At 35.6% G+C, this 22711-nt stretch overlaps 1 protein-coding gene across 1 annotated transcript in view; it reads right to left on the bottom strand.

Moving 5' to 3' along the window:
* DPP10 (dipeptidyl peptidase like 10) overlaps nucleotides 1–22711 on the bottom strand; it is a 331482-nt gene that overhangs the window by 19088 nt on the left and 289683 nt on the right. The gene's annotated exons all lie outside the window — the stretch shown is intronic.

Below are 22711 nucleotides of genomic sequence, written 5' to 3'. Positions count from 1 at the left end.
GCCTAACCTAATTGCACTTCTAGCCTCTCCCAGAACTGGAATTTTAAACCAATGAAAATCAGGAATTTCCTGTTCAGTACTATGAAGTAATCTACATGTTAAGACCCCTCCCATAGCCCCCATCTTCCCCTTAATGGAAGGTGACCTGGGCTGAAACAATCTTTTGTGTTCTTTTGCTAAAACCCTTCTTGTCCCACCCCATTTCTGCCTATAAAATCCTTCCATTTTGTACAGGTCCTTGGGGATTCTATTTGCTAGATGGGATGCTACCCAAATCAGGAATCCTGAATAAAGCCAACTAGATCTTTAAACTACTCAGTTGAATTTTGTTTCTTGACACAATAAATGGACAATCCTAAAGACTTTCTGACTCAAATAGACATACTACATTAATATACCCTGAATTTCTTTTTGTAGTAGAATTCTCACTAAGGAGAAATTAAGCATACATTGAGGAAATATGGTTTTTCATCACTAAAGTTAACTAGAAAAGAGAGACACAGATGTTTGAAAAATTTGAAAACTAGAAATAAAGAAGGACACACAAGTTATAAAGCATGAACATTGTCTCTGGCAGGAAAAAGTGGTACAACTTTAAAATGTCCAATTACAGTGGTACTTATTATTTTACTTTCTAGAATATAGAAAAGGGAAAAAAAGCAGAATCTCATAAAATCACAGATACTCTAGGCCCAAACATAGTTATAGTTCAAACGTTCATTTGTCCATGTGATAGATTTTTTTTTTTTGTCCATGTGATAGATTTAAAGAGCATCAACATCTAATTTTCTGAGAACATCTTCAATTTTAGTTGAGCTGTGTACCAGAAATCTTTACCCTATTCACTCTTGTAAGGATACCAATCTCTTGACTTCTTGTTTATATAAATGTGTTGCTTAGAAGCACCAGTATATACCAATACATAAATTAACTCCCATCAACAAGCTTCTAGGTTATCACATTTGCTAAGGAACATAACTTCTGGGCAGCAAATAGAACTGAACAGATACAGGGGCCATGTGAGATCAGTGAGTTAGGTAAAGGAGGAGGTAGGAAATAGGAAAAAAAAAAACATAGGACAATTAAAATTTACTAAATGCTTTTATAGGCTAAATTTTGTCTCTGAAAATCTACCTGTTGAATCTCTAACACCTACTGTCTCAGAATGTAACTGTATTTGGAGATAGTGGCTTTCTAGTGGTGATTCAGTTGAAATGAGGACATTAGGGTTGGCCCTAATCCATCTGACTAGTATCCTTATAAGAGAAAACTAGTACACAACAGAGACCCTAGGGACATGAACCAGGCAGAAGAAAGACTCTGTGAAGAGACACAAGAGGGAAACCCAACTGCAAGCCAAGGAGAGAGGTCTCAGAAGGAATAAAATCTGCTGACACCTTGACTTTAGACTTCTGTTGTCCAGAACTGTGATAAAATAAATTTTTATTGTTTAGCATACCCAGCCCTATTAAAGTAATAAAAATGTCTTCTGTGGTTTAAGTACTTGAGATCCATTATTTTACTTACTATACACTACCAGAATTTATTTAACCTTTCTGGGGATGAAGTTGTCTTTTGCATGGCTTATTTCCTGCATTATTTCTCCTATACTGTAAATAAACTGACCCATGAAAGTGTCTAATCATGATCTCCCACCATTTCCCCCAAGTCACATAATTAATGGTGATCCTGTGAGCCAAATCTAGATCTGTTTGGTCTTTCCACGGTGTCTTCAATCTTTAACTCTTCTTGTGATTTTATTTTTAATTTAATTTAGTTTTTACGGCATTAGCTCTTGATCAGTTTATTAGGAATTTTTACTACACATACCCACGTGCTTGTACCTAGAGTTCTAATTGCCTAGTTCAGCACAAAGTGCAGAATTGCTATTTTTTCCAGATTCCCAGGTGATACTAATATAACTTGTCTATCCATTGAGGAGTACCATGAATCATTATGCCTAGCACAGTTTGTGGTACCTGAACACAGAAAAGGCTGTTTACCTAGATTTTTTCAGGGAAAGTATACTCATGTGAAGTTTAAAATGGAAGGACTTTTATTTGTTTTATTTTTATTTATTTTTATTTTTTAACGTTTATTTATTTTTGAGACAGAGCACGAACGGGGGAGGGTCAGAGAGAGGGAGACACAGAATCTGAAATGGGCTCCAGGCTCTGAGCTGTCAGCACAGAGCCCAACGCGGGGCTCGAACTCACGGACTGTGAGATCATGACCTGAGCCGAAGTCGACCGCTTAACCGACTGAGCCACCCAGGCACCCCGGAAAGACTTTTAAAAAGCCTTTAGTTTATGAGGGCTGATGGGGGGTGGGAGGGAGGGGAGGGTGGGTGATAGGTATTGAGGAGGGCACCTGTTGGGATGAGCACTGGGTGTTGTATGGAAACCAATTTGACAATAAATTCCATATATTTAAAAAAATAAATAAAAATAAAATGGAGAACATTTACACAAAAAAATAAATTAAAAAAAATGAAAAGCCTTTAGAGTTTAAATAAAGGGACTATATTTTGAAGCTTGGGGATTTATTGCAAATATTAGAAAGCAAAACATGATTCACTTCAATGATTAACTTCAATTTTTTTTTATTTTTTTTTAACGTTTATTTATTTTTGAGACAGAGAGAGACAGGGCATGAACGGGGGAGGGCCAGAGAGAGAGGGAGACACAGAATCTGAAACAGGCTCCAGGCTCTGAGCTGTCAGCACAGAGCCCGACGCGGGGCCCGAACTCACGGGCTGCGAGATCATGACCTGAGCCGAAGTCGGACGCTTAACCGACTGAGCCACCCAGGCACCCCTTAACTTCAATTTTTAAACTTAGTAAAAATATGACCAGATGGTCATACTTTACTCTGAATGTTGATAGGCAAGACACTAAGGCTCAAAGACTCTTTGTGTCCTTGTCTTTAATACTGGCAAAATACTGGCATCCTTGTCTCCAAGAGTTTCGTGTACATTAAATGGCATGATGTATTTGAAATATTTTACAAAATATAGTAAGAAATGTAAAACAATGTTTAGATTCATCACACAGTAGAAACCTGTTGCTTTTCTGTTTGTGAGCAGTTTTGCTTATATTGAGCATATTTCCTTGCAGTTAAAAAACCAAAAAAAAAAAAAACAAAAAAAAAACTATATAAAGGCTTTGGGCCAGTTGTGCAGAAATCAAACTGGGCAGTATCTGTGGATAAAGGTAATGTGTCATGTCATATGATGTATTATGTCAGATGGACCAATGATACCTAAAGACTTCTAAGAAAATATAAAACTAATGAACAGACCCTTTGGAGTAAGATCACACTGTAAAATGTTTTGTTGATATGTAAGATAATAGTTTTCCAATTTATATATGAACCCCATTGCATTGTTCACAGCAGTTTAATGAGTTGAGTTCAAAGCTAATGTAAGTGTAGACAAAATGTTAAGTCATAGACGTTTTATGGCAGGCAAATTATCTTAAGATACAGTTTAAAATAAGGCACATTTTTCAAACTTAATGATTAATAAATGTTTGTAGAGTTTTATAAACAAAAACCTTTAATCCCTTAAAGTTTGCAATACCCAATGAAAAAATACAATTCCACTCCTTTGGTATTTTCTCTTAATTGCCATGTTTAACTTCAACATTGTCTTTACAGTTTTTCAGTGTTAGAATAGAAAATGATATCAATACATTACCAAAGATCTTAACACATTTCTCCATCTAGTTGGGTTCATTGTTCTTTTTTGGTGTAGGTTACATGCATATCTATTTCAAGATGAGTTATCAAAGAACATGAATTATGCTAAGCATTGTCCTTATAAGGAAAAAGCCAAACAATTGCAGGAACGGGATGGAGATTCTTCACAAAGTGTTGAGCAAGAAATACTAGATTATTTTTCTGCAAATGAAGGCAAAAAATACTGCTTATTTGGTGAGATAGAAATAGTAAGACACGTGGCAGTGAGAATGACCACAAAGAAGTACTCCAAATCACCCACCGATAAGAGGGGGCCACGACTCATGTATTTTGGTCGTGTAGAATTGGTGAGCTCCAGTTTATTTTGTTCCCTTTTGTCTTTCTCTGAGTGTCATCTTCATCTTTGTAAATTTTTTTTAAGATCTAAGTGTTTATATATAATTTTTAAAAATCTTAATTCTAGTATAGTTAACTTGGTATTGTATTAGGTTCAGGTGTACAGTCATCTTCCTGCACTATTTTGTTTGACTCTCTGTCTCTGAAAACTCTGGGGACCCATAGAAAGGAGGGCGTTTCAAGGCTGAGAGTGGGGACATACAATTTTGTTCAAAAGCTGTGATAAAAGAACATTTACATCTGTTTTAAGCAGTGGAAAGATCACAACATTTATTTCCTAACCCAGGTAGAAAAATTAAATTAATACTAAGCTTTTCTTAGAGGTTAAGTTCTTGGGAGACAGGCTCCTCATTTATTTCAATACCTTCAACACTACACGTGCCTGAATGGATGAAGAGTTCAAGATATGGGCATATAGTAAAATATAGAAAGGAAGATGAGTTTTATACATGATATTTAACAGACCTTTAAAATGACAAAACAATCTTTATGACCTAACAGAATACCTATACCAAACCCAAATTAAAGTGTGAAGAACAATCAAATTGTTCAGACTGCAATGTTTGGTCAAGTTCACAAAGTGCTACTTAAATTCATGTACGGAGCTTGAATTTATGTTCAGAAAACATAGATTTTGGTCCTGACTTTGTTAGGAAGTACTGAGTTTCCCTGAGTAATTATATGCTGTTTTTATTTTTATTGTTCTTGTTTGTAAAATACTATGTTGTTACATACAGTACATTTTTAAAAGCCTTTCCCTAACAGTAAAACTAAGGTTATAATAAATGGAAGGGAAATATATTTTTTTAAGGTGGGGAAGGGGAGAGGGAGAGGGACAATCTTAAGCAGTCTCCACACTCAGCACAGAGCCAGACATGGGGCTTGATCCCATGACCCTGGGTTCATGACCTGAACCGAAATCAAGTTGGATGCCCAACTGAATGTGCCACTCAGGTGCCCGAAGAAAATATTTTCTAATGAGTACTCTTTACTTGACTGATCTATTGCATGACAGAATTTGTTTTCCTACATGGCAGAATTTTAAAGCTGCTATACTGATAGCTGTGTATCTGTCCAGTGGGATGTGAAAGGAGGAGACACAGAATTGCTTAGTCACCTCGGTTCTTTCCTCTTTCTGGGCCTAGAATAGATAGATTTCAGCTGCATGAAAGCTAGATGAAAGCTAGAATCATTGACAACTAAGTGTTGCAATTTTATTTTAGATAGGATAGACTTAAAACGTGTGAAAGGAAGGGAAAAGAATACAATGGAAGGTGAGCTTAGGGAAAACAAAAATAAAACTGATGCCACAAAGAGCCATCGCCACACTAAATTTTTAAGGAAAATCAATTGTCAACCCTTCTGATTTTGTCTTTAGGAGATCCTTCATTTCATAATTGGTGAGTTTTACAGGACATTAGCCTTAAACAATATTTTCTTTGCCTTAATATGAATTTTACTAAATAGAAGTTTATAGTTAGGGATGATTTAGTTGTAACATATATGAAGTTTGACCTCTTTGAAGCAATACATACATACATATGTATGTGGGCTAAAGGCCTCTTGGCCGATTCCTTCTGTTTCTTATTTTATGATCCTTAGATTTCTTCTCATGGATGGATTGTCCTACATGCAGAATGGCAGGATGAGTTTTGTTGTATATTTACTATATCATATGAGAATTATTATTTTTGCCTGTCAGAGAACTGTTTCTTGTCCACATGCCCCTCTTCTTCCATTAGGAGTATTATTAATATCTGTAAATTTCTGATCTGTGGTTTGTTTATAATACAATTTTAGCTGAATATCATAACTAGTTCTGCTGTCATGCTGACAGCAGAGAGCCCAATGTGGAGCTCGAACTCATGAACCACAAGATCATGACCTGAGTCGGATGCTTAACCAACTGAGCCACCCAGGCACCCCATGATATGGTCCAGGTTATTTAGGCCTCTACTTAGACCATTTCTTACACTGGCAAAGCCGGTGTTTCTGGTGGTAGTAATGATAAAGCCTAGTTGAGAATACATACAAAATTAGGCTTATCAACCAAATACTCAAATTGTATTACTCTTCAACACTTGTGTTCATATACTTGCATTCATAGATCCTGTTCACATTAAACCTTTTAGAAAAACTACCTGCATCAATCCACTGGAATTAGGGATTGCAGGGATGTGGGAGTTCCATCCTGGAAAGAGCACAGGGTGGTATGATGGTAAAACCAAAGTGAGTTGAGCCCAGGTCCAGTGGCTTTAGACAAATTACTTCCCTTCCCTATGCCTAAGTCCCTAAGTTTGCTTATCTTTGGTGTAGAGGATGATAATAAGACTGTCTCCCTAGTAAAATAATGGCAAGGATTAAATGAGAAAAAAAAATATATGCAAACATAGCACAGTGTCTGGTTCTTGATAGATACTAAATATTAACCCAGTTCTGTCCAATGCTATAGGACTTGACCTTTTCATTTTCTGTTTCCCTCTTGGAAGCTGAGCTGCCATATCTGGTGATTCCCTAGGCAATTCTGCATTGATAATTCCTGAGCCTTTGTTTAACAATAGTCAAGTGTTTCTTATTTTGCTTAGTCTAAGGAACAAATTCAGTTGCATTAAAAATGTTCTACTTTGGGGGCACCTGGGTGGCTTGGTCAGTTAAGCGTCCAGCTCTTGATTTCTGCTCAGGTCAGGATCTACAGGTTGGTGAGATAAAGCCTTGCATTGGGCTCTGTACTGGCAGTGAGGAGCCCCCTTGGGATTCTCAATCTCTCTTTGCCCTCTCTTGCTCATGTTCTCACTCTTTCTCAAAATAAATAAACATAAAAACAAACAAAAGTTCTGCTTTTCACAGTGGGTGGGTCTTTCAGTTAATTAGAATGAAAGATGTGTATATGTAGACGTGTGTGTGTGTGTGTGTCTGTCTATTTGGTTACTTTCCACACATGGCTATTTGTGTTTGTACTATGTGCATCCCTGTATGTGTAAGTTCTTTCTTTTGCTTCCACAGATGTATAATTTTTCTAGCACCAAAAATAAAAAATAAATAAAATTAGATAAAAACAGAAAAATCTTACCCTGGTATACTTTTCTCGATTATAAAATGTATGCCATAGAAATTAGGTCTTTTTTATTTTTAAGGCATTATTTTTTTTCAGTAAGTTTTCTTTATACTGAAAAAGCTGTTGAGATAAGTAATACTTTTTCTTGATCAGAATTTGGATCTTGAATTTGGGAGGGTATTTTGTGTTAGTAAAATGGGATCTGTTTTTTCATCCTTCCACTACCCTGCTACTCCTTTCTCCCACTTCCTGTTTTTTAAGGTTTGTTTCTTTGTTTGTTTTGAGAGAGAGAGAGAGAGAGCAAGCATGCACAAATGGGGGAGGGACAGAGAAAGAGAATCCCAAGCAGGCTCCATGCTATCAGTGCCCTCTTCCTAATTTTTAATAAGTAGCCTTTCTCATATCAGGTTCAATTTCTATTAAAGGCATTCTTCCTTGCTTTGAAAGGAATTTAATCATATTTTGTTCTTTGGTTTCTCTTGATTAAAAGCCACAGATTATATCCTTAGCATGATACAAAAATTGCATAATGATTATCATTAGTGCAATGAAGAAAAAGCAGAATCCAGTTCATTAAATCAAGTTATTTCTATTGTTGTAGGAAGCTGAAAAATGAAAAACTTATCAGAATGCAGGATGAAACACTGAACAGCATGGATATTAATGAACCAGCTATAAAACTCAAAAATGGACTGTTAGTATTATCCACACAAAATTAACCTCAGGATAAACATCTAAGCACATGAAAATATTGGAAGAGAACCAATGGAAAAGGGCCTCAGGGATATCTCACAGATAGAAATTGTGCAATAAAATGAGAGCAAGTTCCAATCTCCTAATCATCTCTGCTGTCAAAGTCTTACTACATTAATTCGTATCCATTGGCCAGTTTCCATTTGGGATAATTTCTAACAAATGGGTGAGGAGGTAGAAAGGAAGGAATTTGCTGATCTTTAGTTTCAATTACTAGGAATGCCTGTATCATCACTGAGGTAAAACAGCATTTGATCCCCTTCCTTGGACCTCTTTAGAGAGGGTCACAGTCAAAAGAAAGTTTAGCACATTGCATAAATGGATCACTCAGAGGAGAATCAACCTCATTCTTTATTTTATATAACTGTTAGGTAAATCTCTTATACAGTAGGCCCACTTCACTATCTTTGACATATGAGCAATTACATTCTCAAAAGGAATTTGGAATTCTTAGCTGAAAGAGAGTTAAGAATTTAAGGTTTTAAAAGCCTTGAGGTGCCTGGGTGGCTCAGTCAGTTAAGCATCCAACTTCGGCTCAGGTCATGATCTTGTGGTTTGTGAGTTCGAGCCCCACGTCAGGCTCTGGGCTGACAGCTCAGAGCCTGGAGCCTGCTTCGGATTCTTTGTCTCCCTCTCTCTCTGCCCCTCCCCTGCTCATGTTCTGTCTCTCTCTGTCTCAAAAATAAATAAACATTTAAAAAATAAATAAAATAAAGGCCTTTTTTTTTCCAAATTCTGACTCTGGGCCTTTTCCCAAATTTATATCATATCTTTTGAAGGTTTTTATCCTTAGAAATTTTAGGGAAAAGTAGTAAAAGTCTGAAAATGTACCTTTCGGCTAAGTGTTCACCTTTTAGTATATGTCTAACATGTAACACATTACCTACCACTTCTGATTATAACATCTGCCCTATTATACTCATTGGACAAAATAAAATAATGTATAAGCATTGTAAACTGCATGATACACAGATGATTTTTGACAAGAATATCCACACGTATGAAGCTATATGTGTATTATATATATGTATACATATCTTTTTATACTTTTAATTCTTTTTTAAATTAATTTATTTTGAGAGAAAGCACAGCAGGGGAAGGGCAGAGAGAGAGGGAGAAAGAGAATCTCAAGAAGGTTCCACACCAAAAAAAAAAAAAAAAAGAAGAAGGTTCCACACCACCAGCACAGAGCCTGATGTGGTGCTCAAACTCAGGAACCGTGAGATCATGACCTGAGCTGAAACCAAGAGTTGGACGCTTAACTGACTGAGCCACCCAGGCACCCCTTATGCTTTAATTCTTAAAGATGCAGTAGGTTCTGTTCGACGTGTGTTCAGTTGATATGCTATATTTCATGTGATGGATTAAAAGGGAAATGATGGCGACATAGACATCACTGTGGTTTCTGCACAGCTTTTCCAAAGACATTAATATTTGCAGGTAGTCAGAAACACACTTTCTTAAGATGAAAGGGAAAGCCCTCACAATATATTAAGACTTCAAGAAAAAATGTGAAACTCAGTAGAAGCACCTTGATTAAGGGCATATTATGGATGGCATAGTAGCTCTCGAAATCACTGGGTCCCTCTGCATTAGGCTATTTGATGACAACTGAGAGTTCTGATTATAGATGTTGCAAAAACAGGGAATAGAATAAATAGTGAATGAAACAGGGCACACCTAGATTTGGTTTGTAATTTTTATAAAAATGGTACAATAAAAAATGGCTGAAAGAGAATGCTCTCAAAGAGGAAGTGCCCATTTCCAGGTTGAATAAAATGGAGTAACTCTAGATTAAAAATGCTATTTGATTTAACCCTACAAGAATTTTACTAGGAATCTTAATGTCTGAATTGTGGTTTTGTTTACAAAAGTTTAATAGTTTTGAATTTCTTCCCCAGTCTCATTTCTCCTAGATATTCTGTAAATGTTAGCATGTGATTTTGTATAATACTTGTTTCTTAGTAATATACGTGTGATGTCATAAAAGAAAAGTCTTTGCTTCTGGCAGAGCTTCTAATCCTCATTGATACTCCTTAATTCTGCTTTGCCTGTATGCTGTATAGTCTTATATGAATGTTTTTATATTTAAGGCAAAAGGGAAGAAGATTTGAGAACCCTCAAATAACATGTCATTGATGTACTCGGGGTTTTGTTAGATTGTCAAAGGAGAAAGTTTCTCAGCATCTTTGATTTAAATTTTCAAATACATGTTAAACTAGTAACATACTTAATATTTTCTTCTATTGTGGATTTTAGAAAAAAATAAACTATTAAACCAGAAAAAGAGAATGATTTAAATATAGGTATATTCTTACATTTATGACCCAGTGTATGACCATCAAAACTTTAGAAACAGTAAATTAGCAAATATTTTTTTATGAAAAGTGTTTAGGAGCTATACCTTTAAATATACAATATACTTGTATGTTTTCATTGGTACTAGTAATCAATATTGTTCATATGAAACTATAATTCATGTCATTCATATGAAATCATCAATATCTGTATTAAGAGAAGAGAGCTAAAATGGTTACAATAAAAAAGTCATAGAAGTGATTTTTATGTATTTATATGGAGAAAAATCTGTCAATTTAAAAGAATCATAAAAGATAATCTGATAACTGCTGCAGTATATACACATTTTCTGTGAACTTAGAATTTTTCCCCCCTGTGGAACCTTCTCAAGATATCAATTTTGAGTTTGTACACTTGTAAATAATACAGAAATTAATGATGACATTTAAGATGCATTATCTATAGATTATGAAAGAACAAGGTCCAATTTGTTCATAAAAAATATGGAAAGTGATGATCACCCTTTCCCCTTCCATTACCTGGATTAAATGCCACTGTCTTTTCCTAATCATTTCATCTGCATTAAAGAGTGGGAGAATTTTCTATCCATTTAAATGTGGGAAATCTTTAAAAATGAGAAAAATCAGAAACTTACAATTTAAGCTTTGCCCCTTATAAATAATCCCTCTTTGAGGCGAATACTGACTCTGTCATCCATATGCAATCAATATGTGTTAGTTTCGTAAGAACTTGATAGTGAAGTAGGTCTGTATTTGGCATGAACAAGTGTGAGATCAAAAGATGTTAGAGAACTTGTGGAATAGATGTGCATTTACTCTTGGGAAACCAAACAAACTTACTCCTGGCTATCTTACCCATTCAAAAGTATATGAGTCCACAGAAAAATTGGTGGTTATAAACACTTTTCGGAAAGTGAACAATTTTATTAGAATTTGGAATTTTATTAAATAGTCTAGGTGAGAATTTGATCTCTCATGTGGAATATCTAGGAACTTAATCATGATTCCTATAATCATTAACATGGTCCTGTTGGAAAAGGTTACAATCTAGAGATTATTATACATTTAAGTGGGGACAACAACAACAACAACAAAAAAGGTCCTAAGAATTTGGTTGTAGTAAAGTCTCTAATTCTGGTCAGCAGTTTTGATAATTTTCCAAAATTAAATATGCAATGGACTATGTACCCAGGAAGAATTGAGTAATAAAAAGAGATTATTGATCCAAAAAAGAAATAAATAAAACTTAAGTTCAAACCCTAATTTTGTCCTGCTCCTGATGTTAGAGATAATATACATGATATATTTTAGTCACAGTTTCCTTGTGTTAAAATGAAGACAATGATATTTATCTTTCATGGTTTCAGTAAGCTTTAAAGGTGGTATCTATACATCCTTAAAATGATGTCCTTTATCCAATAAATAATCTTACTAATTTAAGAAGCTCAATAATCAAAAATAAAAGAGAAACAGTGAAAAGATAACATGAAAATCAGTCATTATTAAGCATTTTCCAGAAAGGCTATTAGAGAAATGAGAAATGGACCTCACATTTTTCTGAGGGGGAAACTACACTGCAAAGAAATTGACTCATTCAAAGGCTGAATTTAAACACATTATAAACTCTCAAATAATTTCTTTCTCCCTTTTTCCCTATCTTGGCTGAATTCATTCCTAATAACTAACTCAGGGTTGACTGATTTGTTTGGTCATTCATTCATTTATTCATTCATTCATTCAATATTTCCTGAACACAGATAAAGCCCGTCACTATGTTAAGACAAAACCATACAAAAGGAGTTCTTATAAACAAGGAGTTTACAGTTAATAGAGAGCAAATAAAATATTGTAATCTGTTGTGGTTACATGGTACAACAGAGGTGAGCACAGAATATGAGGAAATACATCTTAAAATGTTAAGGAGAACTTTTCCAGTTGTTTAAAAAAAATCAAGGTACTGGAAGACTGTAAAAAACACAGAGGAATGATTGGGAAGCTCCTATTTTGCAGAATAAAATAGTTTTTTTGTTGTTTGGTTGTTTTTGTTTGCTTGTTTGTTTTTAAATATCCAGAGACTGAATCTCTACTAGGGGTAGAGTGCCACATTTCCAGATATGGATCACACAAAGTTCACTCTAGCATCAGAGTGGAAAAGCAACTTAGAGCAGATAGAACAATAAAGTACAGAAAAGGAAGTGTAGGTAGAGAGCAGTGTAGCAGATTAAATTGACTCATCCAGGGGCGCCTAGGTGGCTCAGTTGGTTAAATGTCCAGCTCTTGATTTCAGCTCAGGTCATGATCTCATGGTTCGTTAGTGAGATGGAACCCTGTGTCAGGCTTCACACTGTCAGTGGAATTGGTATTCTTGTTCTGCCTCTCTCTCTGCCCCTTCCCCTGTTCATGCATGTTCTCTCTCTCCCTCCCTCAAATAAACTTAAAAAGAAAGAAAAGAAAATTAAAGAAAAGGAAAAAGAACTGACTCATCCAGACATGGTGTCTGCCTCTATGGGGCTTCAGAAAAAGAGTGTGGGCTCTTGGACAACCCCATTGGTTCAAAGATCAAGGCAAGACGCTGTGGTCCCATGAGCATGATATTATTCAAAATTATAAACAATATCCATTGTTTGTTGAAAGTGTGTTTATGAAAAAAGCAATGATGTTATCTTGATTGTGGGACATGCATGGCTATATAATTTCACTCACTACATCTGTATCACTTAATTATATCCTGCTATTTAATGGAATAATTATACAGAACAGAGCTGACAAACAGCTCACTTCCATCTAGATGACCATGTTGCAGTGCTCTGATATGCATAACACTGATTGATGAAACTCTAGATAAAAGTGAATCATGCTTTCTAGTTAGAAAGGCTTAGTGTGAAAACTAATAGTGATCATGTCATTTGCTTTCTGGACATCATCCATTTATTCACTCAATATGTTTTTGTGGAGTGACTCTTACTCCAAAAGCTAAACACTAGGAGGCATATGGCATGTGTAAAGATTTTTTTATGTTTTCTTAAATTGTTTAAATATTCCATAAACCATTCTATGAATTATTTCTCTCAATATTCACTTCTAGACTGTGGATCTTCCTCCAGAAACCTTGGTCCAAAATCTAGTGAGAGTCAGAAATTTCCTAAATAGTGTGTAAAGACATCCTGACAAAAATTAGAGTAAACTAGAAAAGTGACCATATGATTGATATGATTCAAGATATATGGAGAGACTTTGGACAGAAAGCTGTGGCTGTAGGAGGAAACACAGATTTGGAATTGTAATAAGATACAGACGGCTGGATAAGGAGGGTGAAAGAAAGCTTCAGGAACATAAGACTTGATGGATGGCCATAAATTTATTAGAATTTGAAGGAAAATGGATGGAAGAAGAAACAAAGTCATAGAGGCATTCTGGAAATTAATGTAATTTGTTTCACAGCCACTGCCTCGCAGAGTTAGACCTTTGTCAAGTGTAGCATGGATAAGTTGAACATGAAAGAGTAGAAAATGGAAAGGAATAGTGATTTCTTGGCACTGAACAAAACTCTCCAGATCCATACTGCTTCTCTTCATGGGTATAGCAAACAAACAACCTTTCATCTTTAATAATAGTACATCTGTCTGGATTGCTTCCTAACAGGGTCCAGGCATTTAAGTTCATATTTATTTATGTATAAAATAAACATTTATAACTGTAGGCTATCTCAATCCTTAGTTTTGCACTATTAAAAGAATGACAGATTAGTAAGTTTTTATAGGATTCTTCTATATGTTCCAGGCATTATGGAGACACATTTAACAAATCTAAAAAAGGATTATGTATTTCAAGATGCTTGTGATCTTTTTATCTTCCCACAGCCACTGGCGTAGTTTTTTGCACATAAAGCAGCATGTAAATGTGTTACACTAAATTATGTATATATGAGTAGAAAATAAGAATACTAAAAAAAAATTCGAGATGATAAATGCTGAAATGGATATACATGTATATAGTATAGTTATAAAGATGAATATAGACACTGGGTTCTTAAGGGCTCCCTATAATGTTAAATAGAAAGACAGGAGAAAGATAATTAGGTATCCAAAAGGAGAATACAGAATAGGAAAGAGAAGGGTGGTCATGACTCCATAGAGACCACTGTAAATGGAGGTCATGAGATTTATCTGTAGTGGTAATGCTTCTTAGCTTTTCTATTACAGTAAAATATACTGTTACCATTGATTCACTTTTACTTCCTATATCATGAAATTAGGTTTGGGTTTCAGAAAATCTGGCCATACAGAGATCCTCAGAGGACCATTTCTTCTGAGGTTCCATAATGAAGATTTGGTAGAAAGGGAATTCCAAACTGTCAGAGTCTACTTTCTTCAAGGCCAGTCTTCCTTCCAGCTACTCTGGTATTTGCTGCAGCCTGTCTCCAACTAATGGAGTCATCTTAGAATTTCCTGGATGTAATTCCATCTGTACAGGTGAAGAAATGACTTACAGTCTGTTAAGTGCTAGATACACTATACAAAAAAGCAAAAAAGTAGTGACACCAAAATCACCAAATCATATCTTAGCGTCATTTAAATAATAGTCACTTTATTATTCCTCACTATCTAATCGTCCATTTAGGTAAAAAAAATAAATATTTATTATTTTTTTTTACAGTGGGGACTCTACTTGTCACTGCAGATACTTTAATCTTAAGAAAAAAGATATGCCTTTAAATTATAAGCAACCGGCAAAAACACTTAAAAACCGCTTAAGCCATTCTCACCCATGTAGGTTTCCAAGCATAAATATTTTAGAAATGATCAGCTTAAAACACTATACCAGTTTTTAAAATGACATCAAAAAAGAAAAATCCTGGGTTGGTTTAGTAAGTCCTATTCTGTAAAAGTTCTGGGAATTTACCTCTGAAAAACAAGCAGTTTGGATGAAGTAAATTAACATTTAGTATAATCAGCATATATAAATAAAAATACTTTCATTTAGGGGCTCCGGGATGGCTCAGTTGGTTAAGTATCCATTTCTTGATTTGGGCTAAGGGCGTGATCTTACAGTTGTGAGACAGAGCCCGTGTCAGGCTCCACGCCCAGTGTGAAGCCTGGTTGGGATCCTTTCTTTCCCTCTCTCTCCCTCTCCCCCAATCACTCTCTCTGTCTCAAAATAAATAAATAAACTTAAAAAATACTTTCAGGGCACCTGGGTGGTTCAGTTGGTTAGGCATCTGACTCTTGGTTTCAGCTCAGGTCATGATCTCATGGTTCTTAATGTTTGTTTATTTTTGAGAGACAAAGAGATAGTGCAAGCGGGGGAGGGGCAGAGAGAGAGGGAGACACAGAATTTGAAGTAGGCTCCAGGCTCTGAGCTGTCAGCACAGAGCCTAACCTGGGGCGCGAACCCAGGAACTATGAGATCATCACCTGAGCCAAAGTTGGACGTTTAACCGACTGAGCCACCCAGGTGCCCCAATCTCATGGTTCTTGAGTTTGCGCCCCACATTGGGCTCTGTTCTGACAGTGAAGAGCCTGCTTGTAATTCTCTCTCTCCCTATCTCTCTCTGCTCCTCCCCCACTCATGTTCTCTCTCTCTCTCAAAATAAAGAAATAAAACTTAAAAAAAAATACTTTCATTTTTCCCTGTATCAACCAAAAATTAGCAAATTCTGTAGGCCTGACTACATTATTTTATCTGCTTTTGTAATGAATGTCTATTAAATAATTTCATGGGTGCTGAATTACATGTTACATAATTCTACTGATAATTAAAAAATATTTTCTGAAAGTATATTTTTAATTGTATGATATGTGTAAAATCAAATAGCTTTCAAAGACCATAATGCCTACTGGATCATCTTTCTCCTCCATAATTTTTTCATGATCTTTGACATTTTTATTTTTTAAGTTTTTCATTTTAATTCTAGTACAGTTAACATACAGTGTTATATTTTAGGTATATAATATAATGATTGAACAATTTCATATCTCAGTGCTTATTGTGCTAAGTGTATTCTTTAGTTCCTATCATCTATTTCACCCATCCTCCCACTCACCTCCCCTCTGGTAACTACCCGTCTGTTCAATAAGTATAAGTAATTGTAAGTATAAATAGTTAAGAGTGTGTTTCTTGGTTTGTCTACTTTTCCCTTTTTGTTTCTTACATTTCACATGTGATTGAAATCATATGGTATTTGTTCTTCTCTGATTGACTTATTTCACTTAGCATTGCCCTCTCTAGTCCCATCCATGTTGTTACAAATGGGAGTATTTCATTCTTTTTATGGCTGAATAATATTTCACTGTGTGTGTGTGTGTGTACACACACACATATATATACACATCTTATTTATTCATTCATCTGTTGATGGAACTTGAGCTGCTTCCATAATTTGGTTATTGTAAATGATGCTGCAGTAAACATAGGGGTACATATTGCCTTTCAAATTATTTTTTTATATTCTTTGGGTAAAAACTCAGTACTGGATCATAGAGTAGCTTTATTTTAGTTTTTGGAGGAACCTCTATACTGCTTTCCACGGTAGCTGCACCAATTTGCATTCCTACCAACTGTGTGTGAGGATTTCATTTTCTCTAAATCCTTGCCAACACCTGTTGCTTCTTATGTTGTTGATTTTAGCCATTCTGATAGGAGTGAAGTGTTACCTCATTGTGGTTTTGATTTGCACTCCCCTGGTGATGAGTGATGTTGAACAGCTTTTCATGTGTCTGTTGGGCATCTGTATGTCTTCTTTGGATGTCTGCTCATGTCTTCTGCCCATTTTTAATTGGATTATTTGTTTGCTGACTGATGAGTTGTATCAGTTCTTTATATATTTTGGATACTAACCCCTTATCAGATATGTTGTTTGCAAATATCTTCTCCCATTCCATAGGTTAATTTTTGGTTTTGTTGATTTTTTTCCTTTTCCGTGCAGAGCTTTTTATTTTGATGTAGTCCCAATAATTTATTTTTGCTTTTATTTCCCTTACTTTAGGAAACATATCTAGAAAAATGTTGCTATGGCCTATGTAAAAGTTACTTCCTGTGTGTGTTCTCTTCTAGGATTTTTATGGTTTTGTGTCTCACATTTAGGCCCTTAATCCATTTTGAGTTTCTTTTTGTGTATGGTGTAAGAAAATGGTCTGGTTTCATTCTTTTGCATGTAAGCTGTCCAGTTTCCCAATACCGTTTGTTGAAGAGACTGTCTTTTTCCCTTTGGATATTCTTTCCTGCTTTGTTGAAGATTAATTGACCATATAGGTGTGTGTTTATTTGTGTGTTTTCTATGCCATTGATCAGTCTTTTGTGCCATTACCATACTGTTTTGATTACTACAACTTTGTAATATAACTTGAGGTCTGGAATTGTGATGCCTCCAGCTTTGCTTTGCTTTGCTTTGCTTTGCTTTGCTTTTTCAAGACTATTTTGGTTATTCATGGTCTTTTGTAGTTCCACATAAGTTTTAGGATTATTCATTCTAGTTTTGTGAAAAATACTAATGGTATTTCAATGGAGATTTCATTAAATCGGTAGACTGCTTTGGGTAGTAAAGATATTTTAACAATATTTGTTCTTTTAATCCATGAGCATGGAATATCTTTCTATTTGTGTTATCTTCTATTTCTGACACCAATGTTTTATATTTTTCAGTGCACAGCTCTTTCACTTCCTTGATTTAAGTTTTTCCTAAGGATTTTATTATTTTTGGTGTAATTGTAACTAGGAATGCTTTTTTTAAATTTCTAATTCTTTTGCTTCATTATTAGTGTATAGAAATGCAATGGATTTCTGTACATTGATTTTGTATTTAGCAACCTCACTGAATTCATTTATCAGTTCTAGTAATTTTTAGTGGAGTCTTTTGGGTTTCTATATATAATACCATGTCATTGCAAATACTGAAAGTTTTACTTCTTTACCAAATTGGATGTTTTTTATTGGTTTCTCTTGTCTGATTACTATGACTAGGATTTTCAGTACTATGTTGAATAAAAGTGGAAAGAGTGGACATCCTTGTCTTGTTCCTGATTTTAGAGAGAAAGCTCTCAGTTTTTCACCATTGACCATAATGTTAGCTGTGAGTATTTCATATATGGCCTTTATTATGTTGAGGTATATTCCCTCTAAACCTATTTTTCTGAGGGTTAGTATCATTAATGGATGGTTTACTTTGCCAAATGTCTTTTTCTGCATCTATTAAAATGAATATATGGTTTTTATCCTTTGTCTTATCGATGTGATGTATCATATTGATGGATTTGCAAATGTTGAACCACTCTTGCATCCTGGGAATAAATCCCATTTGATTTTGATGAATGACTTCTTTAATGTATTGTTAGATTCAATTTGCTGGTATTTTGTTGCAGATTTTTGCATCTGTTTTCATCACAGATATTGGCCTGTAGTTCTCTCTTGCTCTCTCTCTCTTCCTCTCTCTTTATTTTATCCGGTTTTGGTATCAGGGTAATGCAGGCCTCATAGAATAAGTCTGTAAATTTTCCTTCCTCTTTTATTTTGGAATAATTTGAGGAGAAAAGGTATTAACTGTTCCTTAAATGTTTAGTAGAATTCCCCTGCTAACCCATCTGGTCTTGGATTTTTGTTTGCTGAGAATTCTTTAATTACTGATTCAATTTCATTGGTAGTAATTGGTCTGTTCAAATTTCTCTTGCTTTCTGCTTCAGTTTTGGTTTAGGTTATATGTTTCTAGGAATGTGCCCATTTCTTCTAGGTTGTCCAATTTGTTGCCATGTAATTCTTCATAGTATTCTTATAATCCTCTGTATTTCTGTGGTATCAGTTGTAATTTATCCTCCTTACTTTCTGGTTTTGTTTAAGTCTCTCTCTTTTTTAATGAATATGGCTAAATGTGCTTCAGAATTGTTTGGTCTTTTCAAGGAATCACCTCCTAGTTTCATTGATCTGCTCTAACCTGAGTTCCTTCCTTCTACTGGTTTGGGGTTTTGTTTGTTCTTTTTCTAGCTCCTTTAGGTGTAAGGTTAGGTTGTTTAATATTTTTCTTGTATTTTGAGGGACTTTCTCTGTATCCCAAGATTTTGGATCCTTGTGTTTTCTTTTTTATTTGTCTCCATGTATGTTTTTCTTTGATTTCTTGGTAGCATCTTATTTAACATCAATGTATTTGTGTTCTTTCAAGAATTTTTCTCGGGGTTGATTTATAGTTTCATAGATATGTGGTCAGAAAAGAAACATGGTATGACTTCAATCTGTTTGAATCTGTTCAGACTTATTTTGTGGCCTACTATCTGTTCTGGAGAACATTCCATGTGCACTTGAATGTATATTCTGCTTTTTTAGGATGGAATGTTCTGAATGTATCTATTAGATTTATCTGATCCAATGTGTCATTCAAAGCCAGTGTTTCCTTGTTGATACTCTGTTTGGATGATCTGTCCATTGATGTAAGTGGGGTGTTAAAGTCTGCTACTATTGTATCACTTTTGATTACTTCCTTTATGTTTGTTATTAACTGCTGTATTTGGGTGCTCCCATATTGGATGCATGTTTATTTATTTATAAATTTTATGAGAGAAAGAGTAAATGTGCAAGCAGGAGAGGGGCAGAGTGTGGGAAAGAATTTTAAGCAGGCTCCACAGTGTCTCACAATAGTGAGATCATGACCTAAGCCCAATCAAGAGTGACTTAACTTACTGAGACCTCAGGCACCCCTCAGTACATAAATAGTTGTAATTGTTATATCCTCTTGTTGGATTGTCCCCTGAATGATAATATAGTGCTCTTCTCTGTCTTCTGCTAGTCTTTGTTTTAAAGTCTATTTGTCCAATACAAGTATTGCTACCCTTTCTATTCACATCCATTTGCATGACAAATGCTTCCCCATCCCTTCACTCTCAACTTGCATGTATCTTTAGGTCTGAAATGAGTCTCTTGTATGCAGAATATAGATAGGTCTTGTTATTTCATTCATTTTTCACCCTCTGTCTTTTGATTGGAGCATTTAATTCATTTACATTCAACATAATTACTGATAGGAAGGTATCTATTATTATTATTTATGGTTATTTATAGTTCTCTGTTCCTTTCTTCCCTTGCTTTCTTCTCTCATGATAACTCGGTTTTCTTTAGTGATATACTTGGATTCCTTTCTCTATTTTTTTTGGCATATCACTGGTTTTTTATTTGTGGTTACCATTTGATTTGTATATAACATCTCTGTATGTAGCTGTCTACACTGAGCACATTTTAGGTGTATGGTATCATACTTTACATCCTTTTATCCTCATCCCTGTGAGTTCCTTGACTTATTTTTATAAATATACTTATTTTTACTGCTTTTGTGCTTCCTACTTTCCTTACTCTAGCTCATGGTCTTTCCTTTACACTCAATGAGTCCCTTATAACATTTCTTGTAGGACTGGTTTAGTGGTCATGAATTCCTTTAACTTTCGTTTGGAAAACTCTTTCTCTCTCCTATTCCTTTCTTGCTGGATAGAATATTCTTGGCTGCAGAGTTTTCTCTTTCCGCACTTGGAATACATCATGCCACTCCCTTTGGCTTGCCAGATTTCTACTAAAAAATCAGCTATCAGCCTTTTGATGTTTCCTTTTTATGTAACTGCTATCTTTTCTTCTGCTGCTTTTAAAATTCTCTATCATTACTTTTCCCAACTTAATTACTATGTATCTGGGTGTGGACTTCTTGGGTTGATTTTTTTGGGGGATCTCTGTGCCTAGTAGATCTGGATTTCTGTTTCTTTCTCCAGATTTGGGAGGCTTACAGCTATTATTTCTTGAAATTTTCTGTCTCCTTTTCTTTCTCTTCTCCTTCTGTGATCCATATAAAGCAAATATTATTACATTTGATGGTGTTGTTGAGTTCTCTAAGTCTAGTTTCATTTTTGAAAAAAAAATACACACACACACACACACACACACACACACACACACACACTCATCTGCTCAGCTTGGTTACTTTCTATTACTCTGTCCTTCAGGTCACTGATCCAATCCTGCTTCATCTAGTCTACTATTTATTACATCTAGCATATTTTTAAATTAGTTTAGTGTATTCCTTATCCATAATCGGTTCTTTTTTTTTTTTTACCTCATTAAGTGTCCCACTTAATGTTCTCTACTCTTTTCTCAAGTCTGATGAGTATCTTTATCATCATTACTTTAAATTCTCTATGAGATGTATTACTTATCTCCATTTTGCTTTGGTCTCTTGCTGTAATTTTTTCTTATTCTTTTATTTGGGACATATTCCTGTCTCCTCATTTTGTATAACTTTATGTGTAGGTTTTTGTGTGTGAAGGGAGACAGCCACATCTGCACTTGCAAGTAATGTCCGTATGAAGAAGAGGGTCTTAGTGTCCTGCTGTATAGTGTCTGCTGTTCACCAGAACCTGGTGCAAGGTCTTCTATGTGTGATGTGTGAACCCTGCTGTTGTGGCTGAGCTGCTCTTTCCTTCAGCCCAGTTATCTGCAATAGCTTTCTTTGCTTGTTGTGGGCAGTGTTTACTCCCTTGTAGTGTCAGTGGACCAGTCTGGGAATGCCTTGGACTTGAGTTGAGTCAGACCAGGCATTTGCCAAAGACATTAGCACCAAACTGCAGGACACTTTCCCTGGTTGCCCTCTGAGAAGATTTCGTTGGTGGGTGGGGCATGCAGTCAGACTAGTTGTTGGCCTCTGGCCCACTGCTATGTCTTTGACTGGTGTGTGTGTTTTATCTTTCCCTCTCTCAGGGGCATGAGACACAGTGGAATGGTGCTGACTATTGTAGGGGCCGCTTTCACGCTGCCAGGGCTGCAGCACCCACAGGGAGGGCGGGGGCTAGTAACCTTTGAGTGCTGCCATTTTTCTGTAGGCAGGGCCCTGCAGCACCCAGACTGAGAGACACTGTCTGAAGGGGTGGATCTGTGGAAGCTGATAATTTTAAATATTAAAATTACTAGTACCAAAAATAACTACGTTTGTGGTTTCAATTTGTTAAACACTACATGCAAGTGTTTATCCTCCACCAAACACTATGGTGACGTGTCTCTATAAATTATCCCAAGTTATCATCTCCAACTTTTATTTATAAGGAAGCTGAAGCTTAGAAAACATAAGCAATGTATTGGTAAATCTTTGAGCTGAGATTTGAACCCAGGCTACCTGACTCTTAAATCAGTAACTTTTTTGTACTATCCTGCCTCTAAAAAAAATGATTATCTCTTTTTAACAACAGAAATTGTCTTGTGCTAATCTCTTACAAACTAATTTCTTCTTAAAAACAAAAAGTTGGGGCGCCTGGGTGGCGCAGTCGGTTAAGCATCTGACTTCAGCCAGGTCACGATCTCGCGGTCTGTGAGTTCGAGCCCCGCGTCAGGCTCTGGGCTGATGGCTCGGAGCCTGGAGCCTGTTTCGGATTCTGTGTTTCCCTCTCTCTCTGACCCTCCCCCGTTCATGCTCTGTCTCTCTCTGTCCCAAAAATAAATTAAAAACAAAAAACAAAAAACAAAAAACAAAAAGTCA

This window comes from Panthera uncia (assembly GCF_023721935.1).
Source record: "Panthera uncia isolate 11264 chromosome C1 unlocalized genomic scaffold, Puncia_PCG_1.0 HiC_scaffold_3, whole genome shotgun sequence".
NCBI lineage: Eukaryota > Metazoa > Chordata > Mammalia > Carnivora > Felidae > Panthera > Panthera uncia.
Note: the sequence above shows the minus strand (reverse complement) of the source record. Positions and strands in the feature narration are given on the sequence as shown.